Below are 15,858 nucleotides of genomic sequence, written 5' to 3' on the forward strand. Positions count from 1 at the left end.
CTTAATGAATCCAAACCGATATCCTCATCGTCTCATAAAACATGATTTACTTTTAGACAGCTATGCCCAAGTTGTTCTGACTACAATCTTAAGGTGATTCATCTAAATAACGACACATCAGCTATTGCTGCACTGGACGTGGCTGATAGTTAATCCATTAACGTAATTAATTATGAAACAGAGGCTGGTTATTGAAACACACAAGTAACCGAAAATCAGCAACAAAATTCTTAATTTTAATAGCTATGAATCATTCTTATCCATAAAAATTGTTTCTGTAACAATATGAGCTCCATGTAGAAATAGTGGAACGAAGAACTGTCTCTACGATTTGTATACGACAGGGTTATTGGAAAACAAATTTTCTATATGTCGTTAAGTGTTGTCACATACGAGTTGTGGAGGAGTTTCGTACATGGTACATGGCGAAAAGAACCGCATCACAAACACATTCGCGTATTATAGTCGGATCTACTGCTCTTATAAAACTAGATAAACTTTTACTAGCTAAATTTAATTTTTTCTCAACTATTTTGTTCTCGAATCAGGGGTACACCTCTTACAATAATAGAAACCCGACTATAATCAACTTTAATTGCTACGGAAAGGTGACATTAAATATTTAACTTAGATATGCTTACCGCGTATTATGCTTCCAACTTTATCTTTACCTGTAGTTGGATCTCGCTTTGAATCAACGGGGTGTTAAATCCAAACGCTCCCTTCCGTTCCTCACTTTGCAAGTCGTTGCATATCGCTTCTATAAGTTGACATTTAAATCTACTCCGATATTCTGACGTAAACTTTCTGCATGCGTAGTTTCTTGAGACATACACTATTTATGCTTCACTGATCAAAGTAGTGCAGTTTTTAAGATACTGGAGAATCGAGTTTAAAATCCTCACTGATTTAAAATTTCCGCGATTTTCTCAAATCACGTGCTCCGAGATCGCTTTCTTTCCCCATACTTTGCAGATTGCATATAACTACTCTGGCGTCCGGTCAAAATCAAATGTTGCTTAAACATTAAGTCACTATGAGAAAGGAAAATGTATTGGGAGAAACTGCAAAGGTACTGGCGCACGAGGTGTGGATGAGATGACATGGGTTATATTATGTAGTGCTTCATGATTTTTTACAGATGCCATAAAGCTCAGTAGTATACAGACATGAAACGTAAATAATGATGGACAACATTTCAAACTAAACTAGAACGAATTAAATTGAGGAACCATACTTTGATTACCTTGCAGAATCGGTATTTTACAGGCGTAATAAATATTTAGTGCCGAAAATACTAAATTACGTGTCTTAGATACGGATTTTAATTACATATATACGTCGTTGTGTAGCACGTCTGTTACCACCATCTTTTCTCCTTTTGCTTGTTACATTTTGTTTGTGAACGGTGCTTGCGAAGAATGTTGTTGGTAAACCTTAGTGGGAGGTCTCATTTCTCTGATTTTGTCGTCGTGGCCACTACGTGAGACTTATGTGGGAGGAAGTAATGTGTTGCCACACTATTCCTGGGATGCGCACTCCAGGAACTGTGTCCGCAGATCTCTTTGTTACACAACCCCTTTCAAGTAGCGTTCACATGGAAGTTCGTGCAGAAACTCCTTAACGTTATCGCACAGATTTGGATTTTCTTCATTTCTTCTATTAATCCAACTTGAAAGGGGCCCAGGCAGTTGAGTGCTACTCAAGAATTGATCGAACAAGGGTTTTGTAAAGCACTTCCTTCTTTCGTGAATGCGTTACATGTTGATGTTCTCCCAATCAATCTGAGCTTGTAATCTGCTTGCTTTTCCTACAATTTCTTTCAAATGGGCATCCAACTTTAGGTCGCCACTGATGGTTACTTTTAGATACTGTGCGGTTATTACTGATTACAATGATTTGTTGTCAATAGAGCAATAGCACAATTGTTGATGTCTTCGCCTATTTATGCACAGTTGCCTACATTGATTTACCGCCAGGTTTAATTATCAGTAGCTGCACCAATCGGCGATCCTTTGCTTGTCTGGCAGAAGTTACAAGATAGACGTTGTGCGTCACGGAGGGATTTACCGGGTGATCAGAAAGTCAGTATAAATTTGAAAACTGAATAAATCACTGAATAATGTAGATAGAGAGGCACAAATTGACGCACATGCTTGGAATGAAATGGGGTTTTATTAGAACCAAAAAAATACAAAAGTTCAAAAAATAACCGACAGGTGGCGCTTCATCTGATCAGAATAGCAATAATAAGCATAACAAATTAAGACAAAGCAAAGATGATGTTCTTAACAGGAAATGCTCAATGTGTCCACCATAATTCCTCAACAATAGCTGTAGCTGAGGAATAATGTTGTGAACTGCACTGTAAAGAATGTCCGGTGTTATGGTGAGGCACTGGCGTCGGATGTTGTCTTTCAGCATCCCTTGAGATGTCGGTCGATCACGATACACTAGCGACTTCAGGTAACCCCAAAGCCAATAATCGCACGGACTGAGGTCTGGGAACCTGGGAGGCCAAGCATGACGAAAGTGGCGGCTGGGCACACGATCATCACCAAAGGACGCACGCAAGAGATCTTTCACGCGTCTAGCAATATGGGGTGGAGCGCCATCCTGCATAAACATCGTACGTTCCAGCAGGTGTTGATCAGCCAGGCAGGGAATGACGCGATTCTGTAACATATCGGCGTCCTCTCACACGTCACGGTAGCAGTTTTGCTGTCCAGCGCCATCAGTCGGACATTTTGTGGACTTTGTTTTTTTTTTTTTTGGTTCTAATAAAACCCCATGTCATTCCAAACATGTGTGTCAATTTTTACCTCTATATCTACATTATTCTGTGGTTTATTAAGTTTTCAAATTTATACTGACTTTTTGATCACCCGGTACTATTGAAATTTCGGGGCAGCTCTTTTCAGGAGGGGTCGGAGAACATATTACTTCCCCCGCTACATACATCACGCGTATTGCCCACGAGGAGAAAATGAGACATACCGACAGTCATTCTTCCCACGCGCTACTCGTGAGTGGAACAGGGTTGGAGGGATCAGATAGTGGTACCGAAAGTACACTCCGACACACACCATTAGGTCGCTTGGAGAGCATGATGTAGATGTAGATATGGCTATAGTATCCTAGCGATGCAGTCTTACTATATAAATAACGTTGTTTGCCGTTAGCGTGACGGAACCCCAAACGTATTCGATAGATTATTAACATTTTGGTGTGCAGAATTTAAGGACGGATGCAACTCTCACACGATGTGCCACTCACAAGTAACAAATCTCCATAAAACTTGGACCATACATGGAAAAACTGCTACAGTATAGTGTACAAATTAATTGAAAGAAATACGCAATGAGACTGAAATTAATGACACTTTTATTCAAAGACAATAGTTATACTGCAGTTATCGCGCTTTATGGTAGTCTCCTGGACACTAAGGTGGGACGTGGTTCTTAATAGAGTGTGTAATCACCGTGGACGGCAATTCTAGCTCTGCAACGTGCTCTCATGCTAGCCACAAGGTTGGTAAGGTAGAGCGTTCCAGTCCTTCACCAGCGCGTTTGACAACTGCTGAATGGTTGCTGGTGCGTGTAGATTCACCAACGCACCAAACACGTACTCGGTGGCATTTGAAGCCGAGGGAAATTGGACGCCAGTCGAGTCGCCAAACATCCTCTCGTTCCAAGAGCAGCCCCAATTGCACTCTTCGATGTGGTCGAGCCGGCCGTTGTGACCGGTAGGTTCTCGGCGCTTCAGTCCGGAACCGCGCTGCTGCTACGGCACAGTTTCGATTGTGTGTGATGACAGGTTATTTAGGTTTAAGTAGTTCTAAGTCTAGGGTACTGCCGGCCGCGGTGGTCTCGCGGTTCTAGGCGCGCAGTCCGGAACCGTGCGACTGCTACGGTCGCAGGTTCGAATCCTGCTTCGGGCATGGATGTGTGTGATGTCCTTAGGTTAGTTAGGTTTAAGTAGTTCTAAGTTCTAGGGGACTGATAACCACAGCAGTTGAGTCCCATAGTGCTCAGAGCCATTTGAACCATCTAGGGTACTGATGACCTCAGATGTTAAGTCTCACAGTGCTCAGAGCCATTTGAACCATTTTTGATGTGGTCGATCACTCCCATCAATAAGAATAAAATAACGGCTGAGTCCACCCATAAAAAGAAGCACACGGGGAAGGAGAACAGTGCCACCGGAGACACCTACAAGGCTGTCGGTCACAACAACGTTGACGGTGAGTGTACGTTGTTCAAAGATTTGTAGCTCAATACGGCCATACAACATTATGACTCCACACACCGTAGCAACTGTACCCCTAAGCGATGATGTTCATCAGTGTTCCTGGGTACCTCATGTACTCCCATCTCTTGTCATATGAATGTACGTCCAGAATCACTTTTCAGACGGAATTTGTTTACAGCCGAGAAGAGCACGAGACCCTGCTCCACGTTGGTGCAATCCCTACGCTCTTTGCACCCTAGCAAACGGTGCCGCTGATGAGCAGGTGTTAACAGAACACAGCGAGCAAAGAGACCACTCCCATGTAGTCGTCGTGTCTCTGTGAAGCATGAGAATGTATGCCTTGCAGCCCTGTTAAATGTAGCTACAACTGCACCCGTTGCTTCATGTGGGTTCCATCTTGCCTGTTGCACAATGCAGTGATCTTCTGCTGCTGTATCTCACTGTAGTTGGCCACCTTCTCTCGTTCGGGCAGCAGTAAATGTGGTTCGGAATGCTCCCCACGCACTTGAAACAATGCTGTTAGCAATATGAAACTCCTGGGCTACACTCTTTTCTCTTTTTCCTGCTCCGAGTTCCCTATGATTCTTCCCCATGTGAAATCATCCATATGTTGTCTCTTGGCCATACTGCTACAGTGGACTGTAACTGCGTAACTGCTTGCTGATTTAACGTTCCTACCACTCTTCTTGCGGGGCCAGCCTAATTTTGTGTTACAGTCACGCTGACCTCACGCCATGTGGCGTCCAGCTTCCTGTTCGTGACTGGCAACACGCTCACACACTTTCACTCGTCTCCACCAAGTACTTGTCCGCCCCAGTAGCTGAGTGGTCAGCGTGTCGGATTGCCGACCTCTGGGGCCCGGGTTCGATTCCCGGCTGGGTCGGAGATTTTCTCCGCTCAGGGACTGGGTGTTGTGTTGTGTTCATCATCATTTCATCCCCATCCGGCGTGCAGGTCGCCCAATGTGGCGCCGAATGTGATAAGACCTGCGATATGGCGGCCGGACCTGCTCCGCGAGGGGCCTCCCGGCCAATGACGCCAAACGCTCATCATCGTCATCACCAAGTACTTAATATATTATGTTACTTTATCTATCTCGTACGTAAGTTTTTCAGAGCAGTGCACATAGTGTTAACAGTGTTTATTATAACGTTCTCCCAAAATGGTCTTCCCTGTGCCAATTATGTTCCGTTAGGACGACATGTTGAGATGTATCTCTATCACAGACCTGAATTCAACCTCAAATCTCTTCCAGATTTCGGCAAATTCGTAAATTGTTCACTAAACGACAGTGAGGATCCGTACCGACTGCCTTCTGTAAGTCATGTAACAAACCGTTAACCCTGGCGCTGTTTACTGCAGCGCTCGCAATCCACTCATGAGCAGAAAGGGTTTGTCTAGGCCTCTGTGGAGTTCGCGTTGATTTTTATAGAGGAGCCTTGTGCTCTTCAAACACGTGATAATTCGTGGACATAAGACATTCATAATTGTAGACACGAAGGAATTAAAGATGTTAGCTGTTAGAGGGCTTTGATTTTTATCAGTTAAAAAAAAAAGGACATTACCATCACACATGTCCATGCCCGAGGCATGATTCGAACCTGCGACCGTAGCAGTCTCGCGGTTCTGAACTTCTTTTGTGATCTCATTTTGTTCTATATTGTTCGTTGAATTTCTCGTGGCGGACGTCCGATGACACCCTTTCACGTTGTTCGTTGATCTGTTCACTCAGTATTTTGTTACAGAGGGTAGCTAAACCCTCTGACCGAACATGCTGAGCTACCGTGCCGGCTTGTACTGAAGCGCCTAGAACCGCTCGGCCACCGCTGCCGGCTATCAGTTCCTGTGAGTCTTGATTCATAATGGCTACGAGATCAAAATAGTGTCTGTTCCTTCGTTGATATAAATCACTGCCCAATGGCAGCTAGTGTGTTTAATTCCTCTGTGTCTTGATTCACTGTTGCTGCTGGATCAAAATTGTTCTCTCAGGCATGTCCCAAAGGACTGATACCAATATATTTTTAATTCTACTACAGCGTGACGTCAGCGACACAGGTATATAATTTAGTGCATCAAGTGCAATCTTACGACATATAATCCTAACTTCCGATATTCCGGACATAAATTCGGCAATACATTACGTTTTAAATTGTTATTTGATTTAGTCAAATACTAAGGGTATATGGAAATGATAAGCTGCCAGTGCTTTTACAATTCACAAGTTTTAAATCTTTCATCCTCGCGAACGGCTATAGAAAGTATATGTTACTTTCGATATTGTAATGTTATGCCACAAATTGACAGAGATTAGTAAAAGAGATAGAATTTAGGTGACAAGGGACTCTTTTTTTCTATTCTGTAGCTCTAAATAATGAGACCTTAAAATATAGGGAGCGGATGGACCTCAACAGCACATGAAATGAGCCGATTATACCTTTGTCAGGCGGCTATTTGACTTGATTTTGTGCATGTGGTCTCCAGCAGCGTGCAGAGATGGCGCGCAGAGTGCAGTTCGCCTGTTCACCGCGAGATGGTGCGCGAGTCTCGGACAGAAACGTAGTTCCCGCGTGTTCCCTCTCCTCGGTGCCCGTGAGAAATAGTCGAAGATTACGCAGATTGAGTGAGCAACTTTCCATGCAAATTCGGCAGGACGGCCGGCTTGCGCGGATTTGGCTGCTTGAATATGCATTCCGCCTTGTATTGAGTTATCGCATCCACACTTCCCTCCGGTGGCGATCTAATCGCACTTGATCTAGACCGTTAGGCCCTCTCTGTTAGGGTTTTTCCTCGTTTACAATTTACTCTTAAGTTCTCTGATACTTTGGACTGCACCCTAGGGGGTTACGCCAGTGAAACAAGGTGTCACTTGTGTTAAATGCGAATTCTTGCTTTAGTTTCGAATTATAGTAATGTTCGAAAGGTAGCTGAGTTCAGTATCCGAATATCATGTTATTCAACAATGAAATTGAATCGCTGCCATATTTCGAGACTGCGTTAAGAAAAATTAGTGCAATATATCGATAACTGACGAAGGGAATTTTGTACGAAAACATGAAACATCTACATACGTATTTCGTAAGCCACTGTGTGGTGCATGACGGAGGGTACTTTGTACCACTACTAGTCATTTCCTTACATGCTGCACTCTCAAACAGAACGAAGGAGATACGACTGTCTATATGCGCCAGTACGAGTTCTAATTTCTCTTGTCTTTATGGTCCTTAAATGAAATGTACGTTGGTTGTAGCAGAATCGTTCTACAATCAGCTTCAAATGCCGGTTCTCTAAATTTTCTCATAAGTGTTCAGCAAAAAGAACATTGTCTTCCTTCCAGAGATTTTCACTTGAGTTCAAGAAGCATCTCTGCAATACTCACGTAATAAATCTAGCAGCATGCCTCTTAACTGTTTCGATGTCTTCCTTTGATCCGACATGGTGTAGATCTCATGCACTCGAGCGATACTCAGGAAACTGCTTCACTAGTTTTCTATTCGTGGTCTCCTTTAAAGACGAACCACAATTTTCGAAAAGTCTAAGCCTGCCCCAGAACCATTCCACAACATATCGCTCTGCAACGTTATGCCGAGATATTTAATCGACAGGGCAGTATAAAGCAGTACACTGTTAATGGTGTATTGGAAAGTTACATGACTGTTTTTCCTAATCATCTACGTTAACTTACATTCTTCTACATTCAGAAGAACGTGCCAGTCATCGCACCAACTAGAAATATTCTCTAAAGCATCTTGCATCCTCCTACAGTGAGTCAACGACGACACCTCCCGTACATGTCAGCGTCATGAGCAAACATCCACAGATTGCATCTCACCCTCTGCGTCAGATCATTTATGTACATAGATAATAAGAGCGGTCCTAACACACTTCCCTGAGGCATTCATAACTGTATCCTTGATTCGTGAAATCTTCTCGGGTGATCAGCCGAGTAAAGGCGTCGTCTTCTCGCAACGTTTCGAAGGGTTTCGTACCCATCATCTTCGCTTCAAGCGAAGATGATGGGTACGAAACCCTTCGAAACGTTGCGAGAAGACGACGCCTTTACTCGGCTGATCACCCGAGAAGATTTCACGAATGGAATACGCCGAGAAAGTCTCAAATCACATGTATCCTTGATAATTCTGATGAACATTACGTACTATGTAACTGTAGCAATAAATTTTTATGAAAAGTTTACAAATTTCTGTGCAATGTCTATGCCAACTGCGCTGTACACGCCATCACTGCACGCGACTGGATACCACATTCAGTAAATCGACTGAGATAATCGCCTGACACTGGAATAATCAGCTCATTTCATGTGCTGTTGAGTGTCCATCCTTCTCCTACATTTTAAGGTCTCATTGCTGAGAGCGACAGAATAAAAAGAAAAGAGTCCATTGTCACCTTAATACGATTTTTTTACTGAGCTCTGTCAATTTGTAGGGCAATATTAAAACACCCAGTGATGTAACTAAAGATAGTTGAAACTGACCACTGTATGTATCACTGCCTTCATCGCCTTGGAATAATAGTTCTCTAACACGTTTACTGAAGAGTGAGAGTGAAAAACAGTTGTTTTTCTGTGGCAGTATGACGACTTTGATAACTCCTTTTAATCGTAAATATTGTGGAATTCCATCTCATCACATATAGTTAATTAAATTGCATTGAGATATTATTGGGAGCATAGTGGTAGCTGGACAGGATTCACGAACAACTGCAGAACACGTTGGATGTGACGTGTCCCTCATGCATCAATGGCGATGCCGATGGTGCCAGGAAGATGCCAAAGCTCGCCTGCACGAGGGGTACGACGGCACCTTACAGCTTCAAGTCTGGTCCATACGAGGCGAGTGGTTGTTGGTGATCACGCAGCGTCACCAAGTCAGCTTATCATCTATGTGGCACTCATAGTGGGAGATTGGAAGTCAGTTTTAAATACACTCCGAACGTTCAGACTTTTTGCATTCATGTGAAAAATGTTCTCTATTACACTGCGGTGGAAGGTCATGGTATACCTTCTAATATCGAGTCGGACTCCTTATGCCTTGACTTAAGAAATCAGTTGGAAGTCCCCAGCAGAAATATATAGCCATGATACCACTATTTCCGTCCACAACTGCGGGATTATGTGCTATAAATGTTCCATAGGATTCATGTCTGGCGCTAGAATTGTCCGGAATGTTCTTGCAACCAATCGCGAACAACTGTGGCCCGGGCACATGGCGCATGGTGATCCATAAAAAATCAATCGTTGTTTGGGAACGTGAAGTAAATGAATGGTTCAAATTCTCTCCAAGTAGCCGAGATTAAACATTTCCTAATGATCGGTTCAGTTTGACTTGTAGACCCACTCCATCCATTCCACGTCTGCACAACCCATACAATTACAGAGCCACCACCAGCCCATACAGTGTCTTGTTAACAACTTGGGATCTGCGCCTCACTCTAACCCTACTGTCGGCTGTTACTAACTAAATCCGGACTCATATGACCAGGCCATACTTTTCCAGTCGTCTAGGGTCCAGCCGATATGATCACCAGCCCAAGGAGGAGGAGGAGGAGATTAGTGTTTAACATCCCGTCGACAACGAGGTCATTAGAGACGGAGCGCAAGATCGGTTTAGGGAAGGATGGAGAAGGAAATCGGCCGTGCCCTTTCAAAGGAACCATCCCGGCATTTGCCTGAAGCGATTTAGGGAAATCACGGAAAACCTAAATCAGGATGGCCGGAGACGGGATTGAACCGTCGTCCTCCCGAATGCGAATCCAGTGTGCTAACCACTGCGCCACCTCGCTCGGTCAGTCATCAGCCCAGGCGAGGTGCCGCAGCGATGCAGTGCATCTGATGCAGGTACACAAAAGACGGCAGCCATAAACAAGCCAGGGCTAGGCAGACGAGCCAACTAGAACTTATGGTTCGGCCTGGACCATGTGGGCGGCGGCAGATACTGGCCGTCCCGGTCACAAACAATCACATGGCGGAAGCTGCTTCAATGATCGGAGACGGAAAACGTTGTTGCGTCGTAAGTATGGCAACAACTGGTACGGGCTGTACGTCACAGTACGACCCTGCTATGCGATAGACGACGGGCTGGACATGGTCGCCTGGAATCCTCTGTGGCGGAGGCCAATGTCCGAAGGCTGGCTATAGTTAAACTACTGGACCATCCTGCAGGCTGTTCCATGGGTCGTCGGCACGAAGGCATGGCGGAATGAAAGTGTCAGTGTCTGTTGAATTGCAGTATTGGTGAGGGTGTTGTCCGGGGGTCATCACACTGTGGTTGCGACCTGATTACTGTTCTGGGCAGCTTTGCATGTTTCTAGACCCTTAGGCCACTACAGTGCTGATTAATGGTTGAAATGCCTCTAAGCACTATGGGACTTAATATCTGGGGCCACCAGTCCCGCCGCCCGGTGTGGCCCTGCGGTTCTAGGCGCTACGGTATGGAACCGCGTGACCGCTACGGTCGCAAGTTCGAATCCTTCCTCGGTCATGGATGTGTGTGATGTCCTTAGGTTAGTTAGGTTGAAGTAGTTCTAAGTTCTAGGGGACTGATGACCACAAATGTTTAGTGCTCAGAGCCATTTGAACCATTTTTGATTTTTCAACAGTCCCCTAGACGTAGAACTACTGAAACCTAACTAACCTAAGGAAAATTTTTAATTTCTAGCACTGAGGATGGTCACCGAAAATCGATTTTGCGGTTAATAAAACAAAAAAATACGACCAATGCTGTCTCTCCTTCTAAGTAACTTAAGGAAACCACACCCACCCATGAACGAGGCAGAATTCGAACTTGCGACCGTAGCAGCAGCGCGGTTCTGGACTGAAGCTCCTACAACCACTCGGCCACAGCGGCCGGCGCTGATTAATGTTTCAGAAAAAAATTCCTTAAAACTTTTCTTTAAATAGAGCTGCACAGCTTCAAAACCATTTAGTGGGTGATGTGTGGGACCACGAAGCGACAAGAAGCTGCTGTAATGTGTATTTCTTCATGGAAAATCAGCTCCAGTGAAGTAAGCATCTTCCATTTATACATTAACTTTTTTTTATTAAAAGTCATCAGTGTTCTGATTGGTTTGCCTTTGCCAACCTTTGCATCACACAGTAGCACTTGCTACCTATGCCCTCAATTATTTGCTAGATCTATTCCAGTCTCTGTCTTCCACTACAGTTTTTGTCTTCTACATGCCCTCTTTGTATCAGGAAATTTATTTCTTCATGTCTTAATGGATGTGATGTCATCCTGATCCCTCTTCTTGTCAGTGTTTTTCATACATTCCTTTCCTCGTTGATTCGGTGGAGAAACTCCTCATTCCTAATCTTATCAGTCCACCAAATTTTCAACATTCTACTGTAGCATCATATCCCACTGTCCTTACATCACTACATACAATTCTGTGCTTCAACCGTACATTCTCAGAAATTTCTTCCTCAATTTAAGCTATATGTTTGATACTAGTATACTTCTCTTAACTTGGAATGCCCTTTTTGCCTGTACTTCTTATATCCTGCTTGCTCCATCCATGTTGGGTTCTTTTGTTGCCTAACTATGAGAATCCATTAACTTCATTTAAATCGTGATCACAGATTATCACGTTAAGTTTTTCACTGTTCTCATTTCTGCTATTTCTCACTGCTTTCGTCTTTCCTCGATTTAATGTCGATCCATATTCTTGCTTATTAGAACGTTCATTCTATTCAGTCGATCCTACTATTATTCTTCAGTTTGACTGAGGATAACAACGTCATCGGCGAATGTGTATCATAGGTATCCTTTCAACTTGAATTTTAATTCCACTCCTGAATTATTTCCGTTATTGCTTCTTCCACGTACAGTAGGAGTGAGAGATTACATTGCTGTCTTAGACCCTTCTTTATCCGAACACTCTTATTATTTCCTCTTGGCTCTTGTACATATTATACATTACTCGTCTCTCCCTATAGCTTACCCATATTTTCCTCAGAATTTCAAACATCATGCAACATTTTACATTGTCGAAACCTTTTTTCAGGTCGAGAAATCCTATGAACGTGTCTTTAAATTCCTTAGTCTTGCTTTCATTATCAACGGCAACGTCTGAATTGCCTCCCTGGTGCTTTTACCTTTCCTAAAGTCAAACTGTTCGTCATCTAACTTATCCTTAATTTTCTTTTCCATTCCTAAGTAAATTATTCTTGAAAGCAGCTAGGATGCATCAGCTGTTAAGCTGGCTGTGCGATAATTCTCGCTTTTGTCAGCTCTTACAGCACTCGGAATTGTGTGGATGATATTTTTTCGAAAGTCAGAGGGTATGTCGCCAGACATACTTGAATAGTCGTTTTGTTACCACTTCCCCCAATGATTTTAGAAATTCTGATGGAACGTTACCGATTCCTTTTGCCTTATTTTTTCTTAAGTCTTCCAAAGATCTCTTTAATTCTGGTTCTAATACTGGATCTTCTATCTCTTCTAAATCGACTACTGTTTCTTTTTCTATCACATCAGATAATTTTTGTAGGAGTATGTGATAACAGATTCAGACTAAATAAAACACACATGTCACAGTAAATGGTACCCAAATGTCACATCAATGCACAGTGTATCCCCCTCTGGTGGCAACGCTGGCGTGTATTCTCAAATGCAAACAACCATAAAATTGTCGAATGGCTTCCTGCGTGAGACTGTCTCAGGCATCTTGCACCCTTCCTTGCAGCTCTGGAGAACAACCAAGTTCCAGCTTCGTCATGTGTCATAGTGTTCAATTGGCAAGAGATTTGGTGATTTTACTGGCCACGGCCATGCAGTAACTGTATGTGGAATAAAGGAGTTGCGTGTGGACGTGCTTTGTCCTGCTGATAACGCCTGTCCTGTCGAAGAAACGGCAGCATCACGGTGATAACAGCTTGTGCAATGTAGCGGACACTGGTTATTTCACCCTGCTTAAACACCAGAGGTTAAGACGAGTTGTAACTGATGGCCCCGACACCATAAATCCTGCGATGGTACCTGCACGTCATGGGTTAAGGCACTCTGAAATAGGTACTTCACAGTTCAGCCCCAGAAGTCCAACCCTCGTGTACATAGCCTACTCTCATCGCGGAAGACAACAGAGCGGCACTCGAGTGCTTCACGACACCAGAGTAGCCAAGCTTGGTGGTGTCGTTGCGTCAGTGACACCTTGGCCAGAGGCACACGCGATCTCTGTATTGTTGCAAGATGAAGGTGTCCAATGTTCCCTGATGACACAGAAGGTGCAACGTGTGACCGGATTTCGCTCTTTAATGATTTTCTGTCGGCCACAGCTGCTCGCACAGTGTGTCGACCTTGACGTTTGTCTGTTTTACGCAGACGTCCAGAACCTGGTCTACAGGTGTGGTAATGTTCCACAGACCACTGTTTAAAGCAGTGACACACCACCGATACACTGTGACCAAAACACGCATCAATCTGTCGATACTTCCGTCTGGCTTACCGCAAGTTCACAATGGGACCCATTCAAATGACTAAAGCTTTTCAATAGGAATACGTTCTCGTCCGTGGGGCATGGATGTACCATTGACTGAACGTTGCAAACATTATTCCCTGGTAAACTCGGCTCAGTTACTGCCTACAAAGTCAAAACAAAGGGTACACAGACACGACGCCTCAGCGCCATTTGTTCGCTGACGACAGTGACAAATGTATCACTAGCAGTATAGCACCTCAGTATGCTACTGAACACAGTTCTTGAGGGTTCAGCATTTTTTTCCGACTGTGTAACTGAACTGAGTGCTTACTCCAGCTACTCCATGTTTATGGCGCTCCAAGGACGCCCGTTCTCGATGTTAGGAGCGGCCTGCAAAATACCTTGCAGAAGATAATAAAGTTCTAGAAGAAGGCAATAGCACACCGGTTCCGTATTTACTAAACAAATAAGATGAACGATGAAAGATATTGTTCGTCACGTCGGAGACGACGTGATGCATCATAAAAGCTTAACAATGTCATTTAAATAATTAGCACATAAAAAATTTTAAAGAATACTTAAGACAGAAAAATTAAAGCATCTGTACAGTATCATGGCAAACTTGCAACAAATATTACCTGCTAATAAGAAAGAAGAGGACATTAGAAAAAAGTAGCAGAACTCACTATGTCAATCTTAGGTAACTGGGCCGAATCATCTCTGTAATGATCTCCTTAAAGCAAGCATTGCAGATTAAACAAACCACACCGTACCAATCAACATCTTAGAGCAAAAGGCAATCTGATAAGGACAACAGTATTCATTCTTTCTCCTGTTGGTTTCATTGTTCACAAGCAGGAGAACCAACCATGGTAAGCGATCCATTGTGGTCTATACTTTTAATCTCTCAACATACTCTCAGCTAACTCCTCAGACGAGGTACGGTACCATCCATTGTCACTCGTCACCTAAGACGGGTGTTTCCTTTACAGAAGCGCTACCACGTCTCACGTCACCGCCTAATGGGCATTCTTGCGTAGGACTCGATAACCAAGACGTTACCACAGTGTCGGCTCACAGAAGACACTTAACAAGCTACTTAGTCATATGGCAATAAATCGACATCGCGACCCTAGTGTTCTCGCAAGAGACATCATCTCGTTAGAAGTTAGTACATCATTGAACATGTTTCAAAAAAAAGGTTCAAATGTGTGTGTAATCTTATAGGTCTTAACTGCTAAGTCATCAGTCCCTAAGCTTACATACTACTTAACCTAAATTATCCTAAGGACAAACTCACACACCCATGCGCGAGGGAGGACTCGAACCTCCACCGGTACCGGCCGCACAGTTCATGACTGCAGCGCCCAGACCGCTCGGCTAATCCCGCGCGGCGAGTATGTTTCCATGAGTACTATGAGGGCAGCATCCTATTAAGATTAGATGCTACGAAGAAGTGGTGTCACTGCATGAGTTCCTTGTAACGAGCTGTAACATCCGATCACCCATAGCTAGACTGGCAGACGAATACCTATAACGACACCACTAAAGCTAAACTCCGTCCGAAGAGGCCTTGGAAGAACCAACGGCACCTACCGGCTGCCGTATCATCCTCAGCCCACAGGCGTCACTGGATGCGGATATGGAGGGGCATGTGGTCAGCATACCGCTCTCCCGGCCGTATGTCAGTTTACGAGACCGGAACGGCTACTTCTCAATCAAGTAGCTCCTCAGTTTGCCTTGCAAGATCTGAGGGCACCTCGTTTGCCAACAGCGCTCGGTATACCGGATGGTCAGCCATCCAAGTGCTAGCCCAGCCCGACAGCGTTTAACTTCGGTGATCTGACGAGAACCGGTGTTACCACTGCGGAAAGGCCGTTGGTCATAAAATCACTACCAGACTAAAATCCAATTGAAATCGTATAGGATTCCTCAGGCTGTACAACTGCACCTGCAAAACCACCGTAATAGGTCCACTGTTGACATCTATGAGTTTCATGGTCAGCAGTGGGAAACATTACCGGAAGCTATACTTTAGCTACAGTAAGTGGAGTACCAGGGGACGACAAAACTCCCTGTATTAAATTTCAGTACACAACATATCATTCCGTCACATACCGAAATGTATGCTCTGTACTCAACAAGTTCCTCTTCCCAGTTCTGTTGTTGAGTGCCCCA

General features: G+C 44.0%; 1 pseudogene; it reads right to left on the reverse strand.

Moving 5' to 3' along the window:
* Nucleotides 1–15,445: 15,445 nt before the first annotated feature.
* LOC126210128 (5S ribosomal RNA) lies at nt 15,446–15,563 on the reverse strand (annotated as a pseudogene).
* Nucleotides 15,564–15,858: the final 295 nt, after the last annotated feature.

The sequence above is a fragment of the Schistocerca nitens genome, chromosome 1, assembly GCF_023898315.1.
Source record: "Schistocerca nitens isolate TAMUIC-IGC-003100 chromosome 1, iqSchNite1.1, whole genome shotgun sequence".
NCBI classification, from domain to species: domain Eukaryota; kingdom Metazoa; phylum Arthropoda; class Insecta; order Orthoptera; family Acrididae; genus Schistocerca; species Schistocerca nitens.